This window comes from Marmota marmota, unplaced genomic scaffold (assembly GCF_001458135.2).
Source record: "Marmota marmota marmota unplaced genomic scaffold, marMar, whole genome shotgun sequence".
NCBI classification, from domain to species: Eukaryota; Metazoa; Chordata; class Mammalia; order Rodentia; family Sciuridae; genus Marmota; species Marmota marmota.
In genome coordinates, this window is record NW_025999913.1 from 18,924,233 (window position 1) to 18,938,076 (window position 13,844).

At 48.1% G+C, this 13,844-nt stretch overlaps 1 long non-coding RNA gene across 1 annotated transcript; it reads left to right on the forward strand.

The window, feature by feature from the left end:
* The first annotated feature begins 2,031 nt into the window (after nucleotides 1–2,031).
* On the forward strand, nucleotides 2,032–13,199 carry LOC125615611. Its single transcript, XR_007346285.1, has 3 exons — nucleotides 2,032–2,128; nucleotides 12,122–12,267; nucleotides 12,801–13,199. It is a non-coding gene; the product is annotated as an uncharacterized LOC125615611 (long non-coding RNA).
* Nucleotides 13,200–13,844: the final 645 nt, after the last annotated feature.

Here is a 13,844-nt window from a genome sequence, read left to right on the forward strand (position 1 = left end):
TGTTCTCATGATCTTAAAACGCTGCCAAGGAAGAGGTACTTACATATCTGTTCTGAGAGCATCATTCACAGCAGCCAGAAGGGAGAACCAACCCATGTATCCTTCCACCAAGAAATAGGAAAAACAAAACAAGGACTATACATGTGAAGGAGTGTTATCCAACCCTGCGAAGGAAGGAACTCGGATATGCAGAGCCACCTGTGTAAGTTGTGAGGGTACTGTGCTAAGTGAACAAGCCAGGCTCAAAACGCACACCCTGTGCATCTGCTACCTCGGGGCCCCTGTAGCATCCAATGCATAGATCCAGGGAGCAGAATGGACCTGACAGGCCTGGAAAGAGAAGGCAGTTGGGAGGCCTTGTTCCCTGGGTTTAGAATTTCATTTTGGCCAGGGCTGGGGCTGGAGCTCAGTTGGTAGAGTGCTTGCCTCACATGCACAAGGCCCTGGGTTAGATCCCCAGCACCCAAAAAATTGAATTTTAGTTTGACTAGATGAAGAGAGTGGTGGGGATTGGCTGACCGTGACGTGCACGTGGTTAACGCTGCTGACTGTACCCTCGTGAACAGGTGAGGTGGTAGGTTTCATGTTAGTGGTTTCTGCCACAATTACTTAAAAAATTTATTTAAAAGCCTCATGCAATTTATATTTACTACTATAGGAGGGGCAGGCTTCATCTTGGGGGTGATGGGTCATTTATTTTCAGGTGGAGGTGACCATTGGACAGGCTTTAACTGTCCACAGCAGGGCCAGAATGCAGGCATGTCCATGCGTGGCACTAACACGGGGCCTGGAACGCAGGGCCTGGCCCATGCTAAGCACGCACTGGACCATGAGCGGCACCCCAGCCCACGGCCTGTTCTGATGTTAATCTACAACCTCCTTTCTGAGGGGATGGAGCCCTGCTACGCAGGTCCTGTGGGCGCCGCAGCCCGGATATATAGAATAGTGTCCCTTGGTTTTAGCTGAGTGGAAAAGGTGAAGGATAGCTCTGTAATTTAAAAGAACGACCCTGCAGAAAGCCCTGTGTTGCCAACTGCCACCATCGTCACTCCTCAGGAGCCCGTTGGCCTTACGGGCCCAGGAGCCCCGACCTGATCCGTCACAGACGAACTCCAGCCTGCCTTTTTGGAAACTCTTTTGCATTTATTTTTATTTTTTAAATGTTGCATTAATATGTTATGTTTGTGATTACTGAGGGTGTTTTTTTAATCTCTATTAAATGTTTGTGCCTCAGTTGTGCCTTGTTACTGAAAGGTAATAATGAGGTTAACACCAATTTTCTTGCGGCTGGAAAAACGAAGTGATGGTGGTGACGTGGCCTTAGGGTGAAAGGCAAGGCCTGTTTGTGGAGGGTGCAGACAGTGCTGTGGGCTGCACATCGTGATCCCCAACCTCAGGTTTAAAGTCCTGACCCCCACAGTGTGACGGTATCAGGACGTGGGGCTTTGGGAGATGGACAGGTTGTGAGGCCTTATGGAAGGACAAGTACCCTTGTGAAAGGGACCCAAGCGAATGTCCTTGTCCCTCTGTCATGCAAGGATGCGGAAGATGACTGTCTCTGGAGCCAGGAGCAGGCCTTTGCACACCACGTCCTCACAGTCCCCCTCCCCAGGACTGGGAGGAGGGAACGTGGGTGTTTGTAAGTGCCTGGGCTGCACTACTGTTGCTACAGGAGCTGTGCAGCCAAGATGTCAGGAACCCAGGTTCTCTGATGGAGGAGGAGAAGGCGGGGGGGGGGATGCCCCACAGCCCTGTGCGAGCCTCCAGGGGCAACGGAGGAGGACCAGCTGGGCGGGTTTCCCTCTATGTCCTGCGCCTCTACCCTGTTTTAAAGTCTCAGGACACTTCCCCTGGAACTGAGGAGAACCCAGTAGCACCGTTGGCCCAGAGAAGGCTGCAATAGCAAAAAAGAAAAGCCACTTCCTTGAGTAGACCCATAAGGGAGGAGAGGAGAGAGAAATATCTTGACGTCATGAAGCCACATTCGTGGGCTCTTTAGTCCCTACCCACTGATTTAAACTTCAAGTGGCACAGGCTTCCCCACTCAGCAGGGACGCTGGAGCTGGACTTGCGTAACACCCACAGCATGGTCACTAGCTCAGTGGGTCAACTGGGGTCAGGAAGAGAGGTAAGTGGAAAAGCTCTTCCTGGGTGTGCAGAGTCAGGCACTTTACTGGAACCTGGGGCCTGTTCTAAGTGGAAACCCAGGGAGGCCTGGGAGGAAAAGTGGGCAGCATGGGAAGCGTCGGCGAATATTGATGGGAACTGGGGCAAGCTTGCCCTCAGCTCCCACGGCCGGCCTGCCAAGAGTGACCGGAAGACTGGACGCCATTGGAAGGAAAATACCGAGACTTTATGTTCAAGTAGAGGCAGGAGAAATCGGTCAGTATGATTTCTATCACTTACATCGTGTTCCTTAACTTTTGGAAACCAAGACAGTGCAAGCCGGCTCCACATCACATGAGAAGGGACATCGATGTCCTGCCAAGGGTCCTGGCTGGCAGAGGCAAAGCACAGAGCGACCTGTGGCACCGCCTCACCTTCACCATCTTAACTGGAAATTCACGACTGCTGAAGTGACTGCGCGGTCTCTCAGGACACAAGATGAAGTCACTTGTTCTGTTCAGCCAGACAGGGAGCAGTGCAGCAGCTGGGGACAGTGGAGGGACTGAGGGGAGTGGAGGGACTGAGGAGAGTGGAGGGACTGAGGACAGTGGAGGGACTGAGGACAGTGGAGGGACTGAGGGGAGTGGAGGGACTGAGGACAGTGGAGGGACTGAGGACAGTGGAGGGACTGAGGGGAGTGGAGGGACTGAGGACAGTGGAGGGACTGAGGACAGTGGAGGGACTGAGGGGAGTGGAGGGACTGAGGACAGTGGAGGGACTGAGGACAGTGGAGGGACTGAGGGGAGTGGAGGGACTGAGGACAGTGGAGGGACTGAGGACAGTGGAGGGACTGAGGGGAGTGGAGGGACTGAGGACAGTGGAGGGACTGAGGACAGTGGAGGGACTGAGGGGAGTGGAGGGACTGAGGACAGTGGAGGGACTGAGGACAGTGGAGGGACTGAGGGGAGTGGAGGGACTGAGGACAGTGGAGGGACTGAGGACAGTGGAGGGACTGAGGGGAGTGGAGGGACTGAGGACAGTGGAGGGACTGAGGACAGTGGAGGGACTGAGGGGAGTGGAGGGACTGAGGACAGTGGAGGGACTGAGGACAGTGGAGGGACTGAGGGGAGTGGAGGGACTGAGGACAGTGGAGGGACTGAGGACAGTGGAGGGACTGAGGGGAGTGGAAGGACTGAGGGCAGTGGAGGGACTGGGGACAGTGTAGGGGCTGGGGCGCTGGAGGGGCTGGGGGCAGTGTAGGGGCTGGGGGCCTGGAGATGTGGGGGTAGTGGCGATGCAGGGCCCTTGGAGCTCTTGAGGACTTGGAGCGGCTGGCGAGTGGAGCTGATTGCTGAGCAGGTCAGGAGTCCAGGTCTGTGGTGGTGGTGCAGTCAGCTGTAGCAAAGCTGGGAATGCCGCCCCCCTGAGGCTGGGCAGGGAGGTCAGGCTGGGCGGGAGGTCACAGGGCAAGGCCAGCCTGAGCACCTCAGCAAGACCCTGTCTGTAAATAAAGAGCCCTGGGAATGTGGCCAGTGATGGAGCAGCTGGGTCAACCCCAGGACCAGGAGAAAGAACAAATTAAGTGAAAAGCTTTGCCTGGGGAAGGGACCCGTGTCCTGAGAGCCCAGGTTTCCCTGTCCTCAGAGTGTTCCCCACCTCTGAGCAGTCCAGTGGGAAGTGGCAGCTGACCGGGGAACCCCAGTGGAAGTGAAGTCTCCTCCGGGCGGAGCGGCCACAGCCCGTGGGCGAGGGAGCGGCACAGAGCACTCCCTGGAGGAGGGACTCCCATCCTTTAGAGTCCGGGCACCCCAGGGGAGAAGTGTCCAGCTTTTTCTGGAGGATGGGAACCTCCATTTCCTACTAGAGGAGCACCCCTCCAGAGAGGCCACCTTTCCTAAATGAGGGGCACCCATTCCCTGGAAGAGGGGCCCCCTGGGACCCCATCCTCCTGGAGGAGCAGTGCCCCTCGCCCCTAGAGAAGCCGCCTGCTTGGAAGGCGACACCAACCCTAAGTAAAGGGCACCACTCGAGAAGGTGACCAACCCCTACAGGAGGGACCCCCATGCCCTAAAGAAGGAGCACACCCAATAGGAGAATCACATGTCTCCAGGAAGTTGGGGTGCATGACCCATCTCTAGAGGAGGGGCACCCCATGAAAGGGCCCCCCATCCCTCCTGGATTCCAGGCACATCCATATCAGAAGAGAGGGACCCCCTGAAAACTTGACCCCATCCCTCGAGGATACAGGGCGCAGGCCCCATCCCTCAGTTGTGGGTCACACCAGAGCCTTTTTCTATGCCTTTGAGAATCACTGGGCTGCACGCAAACATCAGGAACCTCGAACAAACGAGTGTTGAAAGTTTTTATATTAAAGGGAACATTAAGCCTTTTAGTAAAAAATAAACAATAATGTACCAATGCCAGTTTCTTAGTTTTAAAAAATATTCCATGGTCATACGAGGTGCAAAAAATGAGGGGAACAGAGTGAGAGGAATGTGGGAGGTCTGACTAGCCCATCATCCATTTCTGTAACAAACTAACACAGGTGAGGTAATGAATAAAGAAAAGAGGTTATATAGCTCTCAGTTTTAGAGTTCAAAAGTTCAAAGTAGCTTGGCGTTGGCTCTGAAGAGGGCTCCTCTGGTGGTGTTGTATTCTGCCAAGGGGAATCCTGGCAGGAGGGCATGTGGGAGGAGGTGGCATGGCACGACAGGAAGCCAGGCAAATAGAGAGGCATAGCCTTGCTTTTGCTTTGTGAGTGTGAGTGTGTGAGTGTGCGTTGTGTGTGTGTGTGTGGTGCTGAAGGCAGAACCCAGAGCCTCGCACCTGGAAGGCAAGTGCTCTACCCCCAGCTACGCCCTGTCCTGTCTTGCTCTTTTAAAACAACCTTCTTGAAAGAACTAACCGGGATTCCCTGGGAACTTCCTCAGTCTCTCCTGAGGCAGCACCCCGGGGCCCTGGGACCTCCCAGTAGGCCTTCCCCTTAAAGTACCCCCTCTTTCTTAACTGGATGCCCTAGGGCTGAAGTTTCCAATGCAGGGAATTTGGGGGAGCAAATGACATTCAAACAGTGGCAGAAACTGCATATTCTCTTGGTAATTTTAAATCTGAAATTATTCCAAAGTAGTTGATTAAAAATAAACAAATGAAAATGCCCTTGTGAGCACTCAGCTGGACAAGGCTGCGGCCTTCTTGGGTCATAACGGCTTGAGTGCCCCCTAGTGGCCCTCGCTGGCTTTCCCTGCAGTTTCTCAGCGAACCATCTTCCAGGGCAGGGGGCTGTGCTGTGGGACCCCCTGGCTCCAGTTATGCCCCAGACTCTTGAACATCAGCTTCAGACAAACCAGGTGTGCTACAGACAGGTAAGGTCACTTTGTCCTAACCCATAGGTTGTCCCTCCTTCTAACAGATACTGTGAGTATTGAACTGGTCTCTCTCTGCCCAGAACCACTCTGTGTCAGTGCGTGCCCCACTCAGTGGCCCTCTGTCCAGTCCTGGATCTGTCCCTCTCCCTTGGATGCCCTCGGGCTGGTCTGCACACCCTGAGCCGGATGTTCTGGGACGTCCCTGCTGCCGCAGGTGGAGGTTGGCCTCTGTGCCTGGGAGAGGCTCCCACGTCATGGTCCCTCAGGATGGGATTCTGGCCCTGGCTCTCCTTTCCCTGTGGCGCATTTTGAACAGAGCTTCCTTTATCCTTTGTCCCGGCCCCTCCCGGCTGCTTCTTCCAGCCCCTGGGAAACCATTTCCACCTAGTTAAGACTGTAAGGTTGAAGCAAGTGAAATTGACTTGCCCACACCTAAGATTCGGCTTCAAATGTGTTACTATGCTCTGTGTACATACCCACCATGGCGGTCGCACAACACAAGGCATGGCGGGGCAGAGGCCTAAGGGGAGGAGAATCTTTGGGCTCATCAGCTTTATTTGAAATACCACATAAGAGCACAGCTGAATATTTTTTAGAGAATCTTTTTTAATTGTGCTCTGCCATGCTTAAGAAGTAACTATTAAGAAGAGCAATTTTTAAAATTATTTTATTGTGAGTGTTGGGCATTTTTAAAACCCTCTGCTAAAAGAGTATGAAGGAAGGAGGAGAAACAGTCCCTTTGTGAGGGAACTCAGAGGCGGGCATCGTGTGATGGTGGCTTCAAGCTTCGTCTGGGTAAGATTCCAATCGTACTCTTCCTTATCATGCCAGAGAGGCTGACAACCTGTATTTTACGGCTCAGAAAGGAAAATTCAAAGCACAACCTGCTTCTGAGGCAGAGCTGAGGAGCTCCTAAAAGAACAAGGGCAGTGGAACGTCTCCTGTTTTCTTCTCTTTGAGAACCGCTAACCGGGGGTTTGTTTGGAAACAGTTGGAAACCGCACTGGCCCTTTACTTACCCACACAATGGCCTCTCGAGCACGGCTTCTGCCAACGCCCAGTCATCCTGCAGCTTCAGCATGAGCCTGTAGGTCCTGGCCTAGAGTTTGGTCTCCCTCCACCCCAGCACTGGGCAGCGTCCCAAGACAGCCGTGGCTGACACATACTGCAGGCTGTCACTCATGTGGACAATTCAAAAGTTGACCTCCAAGAAGAGGTCAAACAGGGGTGACTAGAGGCTGGAAGGGGGGGACAGGAGATGGAGCAAGGTCAGAAGAGCTGGACAGTGGGTAAGGTCCAGGTCACACAGTGCTGCAGGAGACTCCAGTTTACCTCTGACGCACTTTGCAGAGAACTAGAGTCAAGGAGCCTTGAAGCTTTAAACATAAAGAAATGATGGGAGGACCAGGGCTGGGGTGTGGCACAGTGGTAGAGCGCTGGCCTAGCATGTGTGAGGCACTGGGTTCGAGTCTCAGCACCACATATAAGTAAATGAATAAAATAAAATTCCGTTGACAACTAAAATATATATATATTTTTTTTAAAAAAAAAGAAAAGATAGGAGATGGAAACGCTAATTACTCTGATGTGATCAATACACATTTTATGCATGTATTGAAATATCACTCTGTGCCCACAAATAAGTACCATGAAGAAGAAAAGATATTTAATATATCAATAAAGACACCACAATTGCCACCACCACTATGGGCACAGGGTAGAAGGGAAGCCACTGACATCTGGTAGGAGATGCTGCCAAGTGTCCTGCAGTGCCCCGGACGCCCCCACAGCAAGGAAGGGTCCAGGCCTAAATGCCAACAGTGCCATGGCGAGAGACCTGGGTGATGCGGTCAGAGCAGTACCTGTGTGGGTGCAGATCAGGTGTCCCCAGCAGAGCAACAAGGAGCTGCCCCACTGGTCCCCAATGAGCAGTGATCTCAAAACCCCTCTAGAGGGTCTTCCTGGCCCAGGGCATCTCATTTTTCTCCTGAGTCCTGGAGGCCAGGACTCTAAATATCGTGGTTCTACATTTCAGTCATTGCTAGTCAGAGAAAACCTTTGCATGGCAAAATATCTTAACATTTCTGTTTCTTCCTTCCTGGCTGGAAAGTGACAGATTTGATTCAGAGGGACCGAGGTCCCTCCCTCTTTGCACAAGTGACAGTTCTCAGCTTAACTTTTTACCCCATAGTCCATATGGCACCCTCTTCTGTGGGCAAAGCACATGAGGCAGCAACGTTTCACTTACAACACCAGGAATCCCGGAGGCCCTGAAGCCCCGCTCTGGACCCTCTAAGAGCACCAGGGTCCAGATAAAGTACCTGAGCCACAGTGCCTCACTCTGGGTCTATGTGGACACGATCAGAATCAGCTCTGTTCTCCCAACTACGAGCACCTAGGTGCGTCCACGCCACGCTCACCTGTCCCTTTTTCAACTGCTGGCTTGGCTATGCTGCTACTGCCCTTTCACTGAAAGCATTTGGCTACTCTCCTGGCTTTGGAGAAGCTGATCCACCTGCAGGTGCTCTCGCCCACTAGAGTGGACCAGAACTGCTATCCTCCTTCCCTGGCAGTGCTGTGGCAGGTCCCTCAGCCTTTGAGAGCTGCCAACCATATGTCCCTGGAGCCCTCTGGCACACAGAGAATCCTGCTTTAAGGAGCTTCAGGGGCTCAGTGGAGTGCTTGCTTAGCTCCCAATCCCCAGGACCACACACACACACACACACACACACACTCACAATCTTAGGAAGGACCACTGGTAGTCTTCTGTTAGACCTCTGCTACGTCAGGATGCATGGAGAATGGCCATCACTGCCCAGAAGGGCCCTACCTGTGAGCAGAGCCTGAAGATGTAGAACTGCGCAGCTCAATGAGGTGGCTTCCTGCCACGCACAGCCACAGAGCACTTAGATGCTGCTCCTTGGAACTAGGAATGCTCAGAGCACATTCAGAATTCATAGTATTAGAAGGGAGCACAAATAGCTCGTTAGTAATTATCATATTACCAGGTGTTGTGGTGCACACCTGTCATCCCAGCTACTCAAACCGCAAACCACAACAGCAGCAATAATAATGACTTTTATATTGATTACATGTTGAGATGAGAGTTATTTTATATATAATTGGGTTAAATAAAATATTTTTCCACTTTTATTTTAGGTTTTATGTTTCACTTTTTATTGGTGCGTTATAGCTGTACATGATGATGGGATTTGCTGTTACATGCACACAATGTAGCAGTACAATTTGGCCAGTACACCTCCCTAGCACCCCCTCCCCATCTTCCACCCCTTGGTCCCTCTCCTCTGCTGATCTACCTTTGATTTTCATGAGATCCACTCCACCTTTCTTTTCCTTTTTCTTCTTCAACTCTTAAATATTAGAGAAACCATACAACCCTTGGCCTTCTGAGGTGGGCTTATTTCACTTAACATAAAAGTCTCAATTCCATCCAGTTTTCTGCAAATGACATAATTTAATTTTTATTTATGGCTGAATAAAACTCCACTGTGTGTATATATACCACATGTTCTTACCCATTCATCTGTTGGTAGACACGTAGACTTGTTCTATGATTTGTCTATGGTGAACTGTGCTGCTATAAACATGGGTGTGCATTTATCACTATACTAAGATGACTCTAGTTCTTCAGGATAAATAAAAAGAAGCGGTGCAGCTGGGTCATGTGTTGGTGTCATGCCTCGTCTTTTGAGAAACCTCTACACTGATCTCCACAGTGGTCATACTGATTTATAATCCTAACAGTGGACAAGTGTCCTTTTCCTCCACATCCTCTCCAGTATTTTCCGTTGTTTTATTCTTGATGACTGCCGTTCTGACTGGTGTGAAATGAAATCTCAGTGCAGTTTGATTTGCATTTCCTTAATTACTAATGATATTGAGCATTTTTTCATATATTTGTTGGCCATTTGTATCTCTTCTTTTAAGAAGTGTCTGTTTAATTCATTTGCCCACTTATTAACTGGGTTATTCAAATTTTTTGGTGTAAAGTTTTTTGAATTCTTTATATATTCTAGATAGTAATCCTCTGCCAGAAGAATAACTAGCAAAGATTTTTCTTCCATTCTCTAGGTTTTCTTCTAGGAGTACATAGTTTCTGGTCTAAATCTGAGGCCTTTAATCCATTTTCAGCTGATTTTTGTGCAGGGTGAGAGATAAGGGTCTAGTTAAATTCTTCCACATATGAATAACAAGTTTTCCCAGAATCATTTGTTAAAAAGGTTCGAAGCTCTTGGGCACGGGCTGAAAGTTTCTCAGGCCACCTCGTCCACGCCCAGCAGAGGCCAGAGAATGCCCGTGGGGGTGGCTCATAGTGTGAGCGCCAAGTTCACAGGAGGAAGACGCCCTTGGAAATGCCACCATGAATCAGAATGTTCATTTGCACCCACACACGACTTTAAAAAGAAATCTCTGCTTATCGCAGCCAATAGATAGCTAGCATCCGAGATAGAGTTCTGTGGGTTGTTTTATTTTTTTAATTAAATCTCCTAAAATGACCTACAAGAGGGAAGAATTGGTGAGTCTGGACAATGAGGCCTGTAATATGGTAGAGGAGCCGAGGCAGAAAGCATCTCTCCTTCAGAGTTAACTGCAATGTGAGACACAGTGCATCTAGTAGGAGAGCCTTATTGAATCACAGTTTCCAGGCATCAGGCTCAGTGGATGGCGCATGCCTGTAATCCCAGTGGCTTGGGAGGTTGAGGCAGGAGGATAACAAGTTCAAGGTCAGCCTCAGCAACTTAGTGAGACTCTGTCCTAAAACAAAAATAAAAAGGCTGGGGATGTTATTCAGTGGTAAAGTACCCCTGGGTTCAATTCTCAGTAGAGAGAGAGAGAGAGAGAGAGAGAGAGAGAGAGAGAGAGTCTCAAAACTCTATTAAAAAATGAAAACCATGGGCCAGAGCTGTAGCTCAGTGGTAGAGGACTTGCCTAGCATGCATGAGACCCTGGGTTCCATCCCCAGCACCACAAAAAAAATGTTCTTTATAAAAAGAAAAGACATTAGTATGGCAGAAAGACACTGGGAAAAAATGCAAAATACAAATGTTGATGTGTTTGCATACTTCACATGCATAGTAATGCATAATAATCGTGGCAATGAGAGCCGTGTGTGTGTGTGTGTGTGTGCACGCGTGTGCGCATGCACATGCATATACACACACTCACAAAGAAAAGAAATGTATACATATAGGTACATTCTCCAAAATGCACAGAAACTGAATGTTTTGGATATTGGCTTTCTAAAGCTAAAACATATATCATTACAAATAATTGTTATTTTTTTCTGTCAAAGTGACTCATAATCATTAGAAAGTCCAATAAAGCAGAAAAAGTAGCAATGCTATACACACATACTAACACCCCTACATCTCAGATTTATCTCAGTAATATTGTGGAGCTGGGTGTGGTGATGCACACCTCATGCCTCATGAGATCAGTGGTGATCTCAGCTGTTCAGGAGGCTGAGGCAGAAGGATCACAAGTTTGAGGCAAGATTGGGCAACTTAGTGAGACCCTGTCTCAAAATAAAAAGACCTGGGGTTTAACTCAGTGGTAGAGCACACCTGGGTTCAATCCCCAGTAACAACCAAAAAATGATACACACATATAATTATAGATATACCCATATACATATCTATATCTATAATATACCTTTAGATCAGAGTGTTTTTGTTTTTAAAAATGGAATCGTACTATACATACTGTTTATATCTTGAATTTTTTTCACAATGGCATGTCACAAATAATAACCAAATGTTGACTATTTGAAGACATTGTAATTTTAATGAAAATATAGTATTTCATCATATATATGCATCATAATTATTTAAATTGATTTTTCTATTATAGGATTTTAAGAAGTTTCCAATTTTGATATTAAAATGATGCAATAAACATCTATATATAAATTTTACTCATATCTGATAATATCTTCAGAATAAACTTTTAGAGGTGAAAGCTTAGCTAATGGAGCAAATATAAAAAATTATGTTAGAATTATAATTGTGATTAATATAAATCAATAGGACATATCGAGAAGTATGTGACAGTTGTTCATAATGTGCTCTGTGAGCACTTTGAGTGACGTGTGTGCTTATCAACGTCTGGGAAAACTGAAGAACAAACTGTCCCCCAAAAGTCTCAGAAAGCAGAATTGGCACTTTGGTTCTGGTCCCCAGGGCCTCCCTGGCTTTCCTGGTGATAAAGAGATTATTGCCATATTCCACTAGCAGAGCAAACAGTAAAATGTGCATTCTGAAATATCTGCTCTCTATCTGGCAGGGACTTGGAATTTTAAAACATTTTCAAAATATTTCAGAACCATAAGATACAATAAGCTTTGAATTGAGAATTAATTGGGATTTTCTTTATCCCTGGTACTGATCAATTTTTTAAGAGCAAAAGAGAAAGTGATTCAAAGAATATAATTGTTAGTTTTGAATAATGCTCCTGTGTGCTGCTGCTTAGGAAGGATACCAGACGACCTCTGGTGACCCTTGCAAGCCCAGTAAATCCAGCTTTTAGATGCCGTGAGTTGAACTTGGAGGACTCGTCACCCATTGCTCAATCTAACCCTCTCCTGCCTACCATGCATTTTCTCCATGGCTTAATTTTCATGTTGTTGACAGAATATCCACCAACACTTCACTGAGGTGTTATGGCGTGCTTCTAAACCAGCCTTGATCTAACAACAACGGAGACAAAGGAGAAGAATGCCACATTCATGATAATCAACATCGCCAGAAGCATGCAACATCCTTAAACATTTTTAAAAGTAAGTCTTCTGGGACACACAGTAATCCCAGCAACTAAGGAGGCCGAGGCAAGAGGAGCACAAGGTCAAGGCCAGTTTCAGCAACTTAGTGAGACCCTGTCTCAAAATAGAAATAAAAAGGGCTGTGGGTATAGCTCAGTGGTAAAGAGCCCTGAGTATCCAATCAGAAGGAAGGAACGAAGGAAGGAAGGGAGGGAGGGAGGAAGGAAGGAAGGAAGGAAGGTAGGTGGAGGGTGAAAGGAAAAAAGAAAAAGAAAGTCTTGATTTAAAATCCAAAGCCAGGATTGACTGACTTCACCTGAAAGTCTAAGGAAATTTCTCAGATGCCTTAAATGCAAGGAAAGCCAGTGTGAAATCCTCTCCAGGAGAAATGAAAGAAAAGCTATCACAATGCAGTGTGTTATTTACCCTCTCCAGTCTGTCAAGCTGGGGTTTTATAACTTCACAAAATCCTCGTTTTCCACAGGAGTCTATTGCTCCAACTCTCCCTCTGTAAATGTGTAAACAACTATGATTATCTGATCACTTTGCAGGGTTGTGTGTGTGAAAGATGGGGACCGCAAAGGCACCCGTTGGCTGGCTCCCCAGAATCCACGCCCACTCAACCCCTGCCCAGATCCCCACTTGGACTGCAGATTGCTTGCTACCCTTCCGCTAACCAGCCCGTTTCAGAGACGGAAGTGACCACCTGCCCGGGTCAAGGAACGCATTCTACTTCACTGCCTGGAGTGGGGGTGTGAGGCTGAGGGTGGGGTCTACGTCAAGAGTGGATTTCAGGGGAGAGAGGAACTACGAGTGTGAGAGTCTGTGTGTGTGTGTGTGTGTGTGTGTGCCCATGCATGCACTACGGCTTGAACAGGTGGCCTTGTCCATGCTAAGCAAGTTCTCACCATTGACCCCCACCCCAGTCCCATATAAAGCATTTTTTGAGACGGGGTCTCACTTTGTTGTCCAGGTTGGGATAGAAAGCCTTTTTAAATTACAAAGTGCTTTAAATAAAAGGTTGTCCCTTATTCGATAGCTAATCAATGCTGAACCTTGCAGGAAGTGGGTTGGACAGATGAAGGAATAAAACCAGAAGATGTAGTCTTCAATATTTCATCATTCTAGTGGGGAAAAAGAATATCCAATTAAATAAAAGTATTGTATGCTTCAACTGTAAATGTAGGTATAAAGCAAACTAGTAGCACAGAAAAAGAAGTGATTTATTACACTCACATGGGGTGCAAAAATGATGGAACGTTTCCTAGAGCAAGCAAAGGCTAGCCGGATATGAGGGACTTACAAGTGAAAAATTAACTCACAGCCGTGGAGACTGCCAGGAATCCATCCACCACTTGTTCCCTAGAAGAGCATCATAGTTGGACAAATTGCTGTGTCCCTGGAGAATGCAGTCTCACTGGCCCTTGCACCTAGGTGTGACACTGCTGGATCTAAGTTGTCACTTAAATGACAAGAGTTGGCTGTGCTTAGTAAGCCTTGGCATTAAGAGCTGTGTATCTCCCCGTGCTTCTTTCCTCCAAGAGTGAGAGAGCGGGTGTTTCTATGACTCAGCTGTGCAGATACAGGTGGCTGTC